The sequence below is a fragment of the Thamnophis elegans genome, chromosome 10 (assembly GCF_009769535.1).
Source record: "Thamnophis elegans isolate rThaEle1 chromosome 10, rThaEle1.pri, whole genome shotgun sequence".
NCBI classification, from domain to species: Eukaryota; Metazoa; Chordata; class Lepidosauria; order Squamata; family Colubridae; genus Thamnophis; species Thamnophis elegans.
The window spans coordinates 3,322,314-3,330,367 of record NC_045550.1 but is presented as its reverse complement, the minus strand read 5'-3'; positions in this window follow the sequence as shown (position 1 = coordinate 3,330,367).

Below are 8,054 nucleotides of genomic sequence, written 5' to 3'. Positions count from 1 at the left end.
CAGACAAAGTAATTTGGGGAGCCAACAAAGGCTAGCATCTAATTAAAAAAATATATTTCAACACATGAAATATAGCAAGATTTCCAATAATTTTTTTGTTATACACTGTTAAGAGTCACTTTTTGTGAAATGGCCAGCAAACACATGATGAATGAATGAATGAATGAATTTATGGTAAGGCAAAAGAAAGCAACTTTATATATAAAACACTAAAACACTATATATATGAAATCAATATATATATATATATATATATATATATATATATATATAGATATATATATGTGTGTGTGTGTGGGTGGTGTGTGTGTTGTGTGTGTGTGTGTGGTGTGTGTGTGTTTGTGTAGGTCTCTAGTTGTTCGGGTTTTCGGATATACATATACATATACATATACATATACATATACATATACATATACATATACATATACATATACAATACATATACATATACATATACATATACATATATATATATATATATATATATATATATATATATATATATATAATAGGCAGGCTCAAATAATCTTTACACAGAACTAAATGGATACAATCTGGCCCCATCCTTTAATACCTTGTAATTCCTATATAAATCATGGTTATCAACCCAGGATAAAATCGTGTGACATGTTTTTTGTGATTCTTGCTTTTTCTGCTCTGATACTCATGGTTTAGTGAACCAGAAAAATGTAGTATAGACAGATCTTCAATACAAGATTTCAAGCCAGGAAAAGAAGAAGGTATTAGTGTCATATTGAGGGTTACTAATAATTATGTCTGATTGTATGCACTTAAATTCTGCTTGATATTACAGAGCCAATGACACCGTCTGACTTTTCTCTGTGATGTTTCCTCTCCTTCTACCTCCATACCCATAATAGTTTCCTTTTTCATACAGCAGCTTGAATAGGCATTTCCCCAGTATCAATTCATTACGTAAAAGAATCTGGCACTTTATATCCAATTTTATCTGCATTAGAACAAGATTATGACTGAACCATTCCATCCTGCATGAAATCAGCAAGAACCTTCAAAGCTGTCACTTATATTTATAAGTAAAGAAACACAACAACAGGAGCAACAACAAGTGAATTATAAATGAGGACCGGCATTTTTATTCTGAGGTTGAAGTCAAATACTTTCTCCATATTGTTAGAATACCAATTTACTTTTTACTGTAGTGGTAACCCACTACAGTATTCAGTCCCTGGAGGGGCATCCATACCTCGAGAGATTACTTCAGTAGCACATTATCCTCATCACGTATCCATTATATATACACTTTCAGACAAGTGGAAGTGTTTTCTCAAAACAACAACAACAATCTAGAATCTTGGCTCAAAACACAAGTTCTCTGTCAGAGCAAAGAGAGTAGTTTAAAGAAGGCTGATTTTGTTTTATTCATACAAACACGTTGCTTTAAAAAAAAATTGGTGAGGAAATACATGTAGTAGGCCATTCAAGGCAACAGTTCCAAGCACTATATTCAGTGCCAAAAGTTACTTCTGAAAAATAAGGGATCTAACTATTATATTGTGTAGTGCTTTGTGACCTGGGTACTTGAGAGACCGCCTGCTGCCAATTACCTCCTCTAGACCGATTAGATCCCACAGACTAGGCCTCCTCCGAATTCCATCCGCCAGCCAGTGTCGACTGGCGACTACCCGGAGGAGAGCCTTCTCTGTGGCTGCTCCGACCCTCTGGAACGAACTCCCCGTGGAGATTCGAACCCTCACCACCCTCCAGGCCTTCCGCAAAGCCCTAAAAACCTGGCTATTCCGACAGGCCTGGGGCTAAAAAGCTTCTACCCCCTTCTCGAATGGTATGACTGTTGTGTGTTTTAAATTATGTATTGTTGCGCGTTGTTTTAATGTTTTGTCTGTATTCCCCTCCCTTGGTTGAGTTGTGAGCCACCCTGAGTCCCCTTCGGGGGAAAAGGGCAGCATATAAATAAAATAAACATTCAACATTCAACATTTGTGTAGGTGTTATGTGCCCATGGCCATGTATTCTCTGAAGAATCTTTTTTGCCTTCAGATCAGCTGCATCTCTATATATTAAGTAAACCACATTTGGTTGAGTTCTAGTACACCCTGAACCATATATGGCAGTGCACAAGCCAATTTTTTTGCATTACAAAATAGGCTAATCCCTAAACCACTTGACATTGTGGTCAATCATATGAATACGGTCTATATATTCTTCATTTTGCAGCACGATATGAGAGTTCCTGTGTTACTCCTTGTTACTCCTTGACTCTTTTCCATCTGACATTCAGATTTTTATGGAATTCTTTGCAATGATGTATTTGGAATAAAGTTACTGCTGAGTGTCCTAAAGGTTATGCTGAACTTCTGAAAAGTAAAATCCTTGGGCTAAATTTAAAAGATTGGTTGCAAACAAAATAATAAAATAACATAAAATAAATCTCAGCCCTCTCCTTCTATATTTTGAGTGTGTGTGTGTGTGTGTGTATGAACTGGAGATTTAAATGAAAGCTACCAATTTTTCTTCAAAACAGTCAATGTCCAGAATGTTTATGTATGGTTGTATATATGTCTATGTATACTTGTGTTTGTGAGTGCTTTACACACACACACGGACACACACGGACACACACACACAGGTGCACACATGGGCGTGTGCATGCACGCGTACACACGCACACACACACAAATGTTTTCCATTTTCATTTACTGATGAAAATACTGTACACATTTTCTATCCAATGTTGCGGCTCGTAAATTGAGTCCGATAATTTGTGGGAGCCCCAAAATGTTGTTTGGACAGTAATTAGAGCAGAGGATTGTAATGCTGAACTTCAGATAGATAACTAATCTTTATTGCCATATTTTTTTTACCGTGAACACACTAGTCCACATTAAAAATGAAATTCTATTGCCTACTCTCAAAAGAAAATCATACATATACATAACACACATAATACACACACACACACACACCACACACATTTTTAATACATAGTGGAAAGCAGAAACCTGAGAGTTCACAAGGTTGATGCTATAAGGAACAAAACTCTGACTGAATTTGGATGTTCGGATTCATCAAGCCTTCACCTACAACTGACAAAGACACACTTTTGTGAATTAAATTAAAGATAGACTTCACTTTTTTCTACTTTTCTAACTGTCTAAGGAAGCATTGGCTGTTTTCAAAGACTTCCTCTGGGGTTTATGCCTGAAAGTTATGCAAATCAATGATAACAAGTACAAAGCAGTAACTTTTGTGTAGATGCAACACAAACTTTCCACATATTCAGCAGACTAAAAACCAAATGGATGTGAGGATGCTTCAGAATCTTCCCAACCCCTCTCTGCATGGCCAAATCCATTTTAAAGCAGACATTCTATGCAGCAAGCCTCGCCACAATTCACTGAAATCAGTGACAAATTGCATAGTTAATTTTAAAAAAAAAACCAGCATGTTCCCTGGGATCAAGATATACAGGAATGTACGCTAGAATAATATAAGTGTTCTTGTGATCTCAAATAGATTTGTTTTAGGCAGTTTACGGTGATCAAAAACAACATTATTGTTATTCCTTCTCTGCCTTTTTCAGCATTTACAAAAGGCCAACTCAAAGTTGTTTTCCAGTAATTTCTCTCTATTTGTATTTATGTCACTATGAAACTTGTTATCATGTCAGAGACTAGAAAGGATTTTCTTTTCTTTTCTTTTTTTCTTTTCTCCTCCCAGTAAATGTGTCTTTAAGGCATGATGATTAAGGAAAGAAACTGTCCACAGAAGCCCTTGGTTAATACAGAGATGGAAGGGGCTATTCCATTCCCCTTGACAACGATATCTCTATATTCTGATAACCATCTGCTATAATCAGATGGTATATGTCTTGGAACATCTGGATAATGGGGTTTCAACTGTAATCTCATTAATTTAATATTTCTGTTTAGGAGATAAGGCTCTTTTATATGAGCTTTCCAAGATGGATAAAGCTTTTGTTGTTCACATAAGGCACAATTCAAAGAAAGTTAAGTATACCAAGTCACAGTCAATGATCCTGCTCCAGACTTTTAAGGCCACTGCTGATTACAGTTAAAGAAAGTGAAGCCATTGTATCTTAGATGTTCTTTTTTCCCCCTTAACTTTTTCACTTAAGTATATAGAAGAAAGCTTTCTAGTTTTTTCTCATTTCGTTTATTCATTTTGTTCAGATCTCAATTACCTTCCATTTTCTTTCCTCGCCACCAATTCCTCCAAAAAAGAATATTATGGTATTATACTAGAATAATACTGATATTTCTAATTAGTGTTAGAGTAACTCTAATACTATATTAGAAGCTGAACCTTCTAATTCTTAGTAAAAGGACAAAAGTTATCCCCTGAATAAACTGAATAATTAATTGGGGGCAAATTAAGATTTATGCAGCAATCTTTTCTTCTGCTAGCTACTGCTATTATTGGAAAATAAGTTGGGGATAAGGAATCAGAATATCTGTTTTACAAATTGAGGCAAATTTGAAAGGGATGGTGCATGGTAAGATTGTAAAGAACTTGTCCCTTCCCCCCTCCTAATCTGAAAATGACATTCATTCCTTCTTTAATCTTTTGAGCAGAATTTCAAGAAGACTAAAAAAGTCTTGATGTTATTTCAGACTTTTTGTAATATTCTTCTTTAACAACCCACCCACCCCCGCCGCCAATATGCTGTGTTTATCTTTGCAATCAAATTAGAGCTTTAAAAAATTTGTAACATTTTGAATTAACATAAGTAAATCTGCGATCAGTTTATTTTTACCCAAAATTTCCCTAAGAAGTCAATTTATTATTGGCATATATACGATATATGCTTATGGGACAGAAAGCAGTGTTTTTCGGCAACATTTTTCATTACTTTTTATAGGAAAAAGGATTTTGAAAATCTCAAAATTAAATGAAAGTAAAAATGTCTGAATGCCTTTAAAAAAGGACATTTTTAACAAAAAAAAATCTTCCTTCCTTCCTTCCTTCCTTCCTTCCTTCCTTCCTTCCTTCCTTCCTTCCTTCCTTCCACATTTGCTGTATCAAACCCTTTCCTAATACAGAAAGCCACACACAGAAAGACATTAATGACATAGGCTAACACAATTTTTGAATCACTAAATATCTAGCTAGAGCATCATTTCATTTTTATTTTACTATCTCCCAGGATTGGCTGCTGCCGTTTTTACTACCAGTTCGTAACCCGCTCACACGGATGTTAGACACATGCTGTCCGTGCATGCACTGTTCAATGTAAATTGTTTTTCACGTATACGCGAAACAATTTAGAGTGAACTGTGCATGCACACTCACTAAAATCCAAAATGGTGGCAGCCCAGCAGCGGTGAGGGAATCAGTTCGGGGGCATGGCAGTCCTGGGTCGCTGCCGATTCTTCGATCCAGGCCTGAATTCTACTACTGGTTCGGCCAAAATGGGCCGAACCGGGCTGAACTGGCTGCAACCCACCTCTGCTATCTCCTACGAAAAGTTAAATAATGAGAGCAAGCTAATTGCAGATGAAGCAGTTTGGAATTATGGAAATAGTCTTTCCTTAAAACCTAAAAAATTAAAGAGTGATGACAGAATTTCTGCGATTCAGCACATTTTTAAGTTTGCTGGTTTGTTTATGCCAGTGGTAGTCAACCTCGTCCCTACCGCCCACTTGTGGGCGTTCCAGCTTTCATGGCGGGCGGTAGGGATTTGCCTGTAACTCTGCTTTATAATTTTATAAAGTAAAGTTACTTCCCTACTTTATAAATCACCATTACTGTGGAACCGATGGGCGGTTAGAAAATTTTACTACTAACAGAGATACAAAAGTGGGCGGTAGGTATAAAAAGGTTGACTACCCCTGGTTTATGCATTCAATTTGTATGTTTGCCCAACACAGAAAATGATGATTTACGACAAATTTAACAACAATCATAGTAAGAATACATACCAGAAACAAATATAACAGATTAGCAAAAAAAAAACACCAACAAATAGCCTTTTGAGGATGACTCATCCCGAAGTTTGATCCATAGTTTGTGCCAAGATTTGGCTCCAGAAATGGGCGTTTATGAAAGAGCAATATGCTTGGAACATATTTTGAGAAACAAGTTGCTCCCTAGAATACGTGACACAGTAGTGAAGGTATATTTCCTGGTTTCAATCAGATGACATTATTTGATAGAAGAGACAAATCATACCAACTCTTTCAGGTAGGATGAACAGAACTTATGGGATACTGACAAATAATTTGGCCCTATGCCATGAAGGCTTTTAGATAATAGTCAACTTTTTGAATTACAGCAACTTCCAAGTGGTTTTCAAGAGCAGTCCCACAATGTGAGACTTTTCAAGAGTACCCCACAATAATCCAAGCAGAAGGTGATTTAGGGTTGAGTGACCATGAACTTGGGCTTCTGACCCGGGAATGGTCAAAATTAAGTGTTACAAAGGGTTTCCTGGCCATGATTGCCACTTGCTCTTCTCAGATGTATCAGGGTTAAATATTGAAGGGTATCACTTAGTCAACCTATATACTACACCACGTGTAGAGATATATAAGAGGCTAGGAGATGAGCCCTCCAAAGATTTAGAAAAGATGTTCAATATGTACAGGGAAAGTGTACAGCCTACAGCCTTATACATGGAGTTTTTAAAGCAGCAAACATATATTGAAAACATTTCTTGAAAATTGGATGGCATCTAATTATTGAATCTATTACTACATTCATGTCAGAAACACCTGGTAAGGTGCTTCTGGGCTTAAAGGATTAAAGATCACCATTGCCCATGGGATGCCCAAGAGGAATTCTTTCATGTCCCTGTTATTTCCCCACCAAGTAGTACCTATTTATCTACTTGCATTGGTATGCTTTCGAACTGCTAGCTTGGGAGGACGGGAGCTCATTCCATCACACAACTCAACTGTCATAATCAACTATCAGGAGTAGAATAGTCAACAGTCAGGAAATACACACATATTAGCACTTGGTAGGTAGAAGTGAAGGTCTTGGTCAATGTTTTGGTAAAGGAATTCAGAATTGATTACGTCATGGGTCGTCAACCTGATCCCTAACGCCCACTAGTGAGCGTTTCGGGATTCCCGGTGGGTGGTAAGGACTTCGGAGGTTAAAACCTCCTTTTGAGCGAGTGCGCAGTTGCAAAATAGGAGAAGCAAACACGTGGGAAGGGGAGGAGGGGATAGCAGAAGCCGAACAGGGCAGTTGCAAAATAGGAGAAAGAAAAGTTATAGGCAGGAGAGAATTGTTGACTAATAATAATAAGTGGGCTAACTAGCTCAACCTTACTTTTGTACATTGCGCTAAGGAAGGTAAAAAAAAAGGAGATAAAAAGGAAAAGATTAAAAAAATTAACAAAAAAGGGAAGAAAAATAGAGAAAAGGGGATAAAATAAAGGAGGAGAGTAAGCAGTGTTTAGTCTGGCTCATAAAGTTAAAAACATTATAAACATGCATAAAGTAGAAATAAAAAGATAAATATTTAAAGTCACAACCCCTGGTATGCCCAAATATGGGAGGAAGGTCACACTTCCATTCTCTGTCCTTCGGCTCGTCACAAGAGACCATCCAGACAGAAACCCAATTTTTTTTTTTTACTGTTGCCTTTTTGTTACATTTGTTATATTTGTGCTGATAAATAAATATTTATTTATTTATTTATCAGCACAAATATAACAAAAAGATAAATGTACGTACATTTCTTTTTTTAAAAAAAAACACCCTCTTTTCTAAAAAATATTCCGCACTTGCGCAAAAACTGGTGGGCGGTAAGGAAATTTTTCCATCAAGAAAGATCCATTAGTGAGCGGTAGGTAGAAAAAGGTTGACTACCACTGGATTACGTGCTTATACCTACAAAGATCAAGACAATGATCTTACCTGTGACTATAGAAGTGAAAGTGGGTCTTTGAAGAAGCAGGAGAGAAAGAGTATTGATACTTTTTAATGTATTATTTAGAATAGTAAAATCAATAAGTAATTTGAAAAACTACCAAAAGGCATTTCCACCCTAGGTGAATGAGTTTTAAAGTGGTGAACGCACTT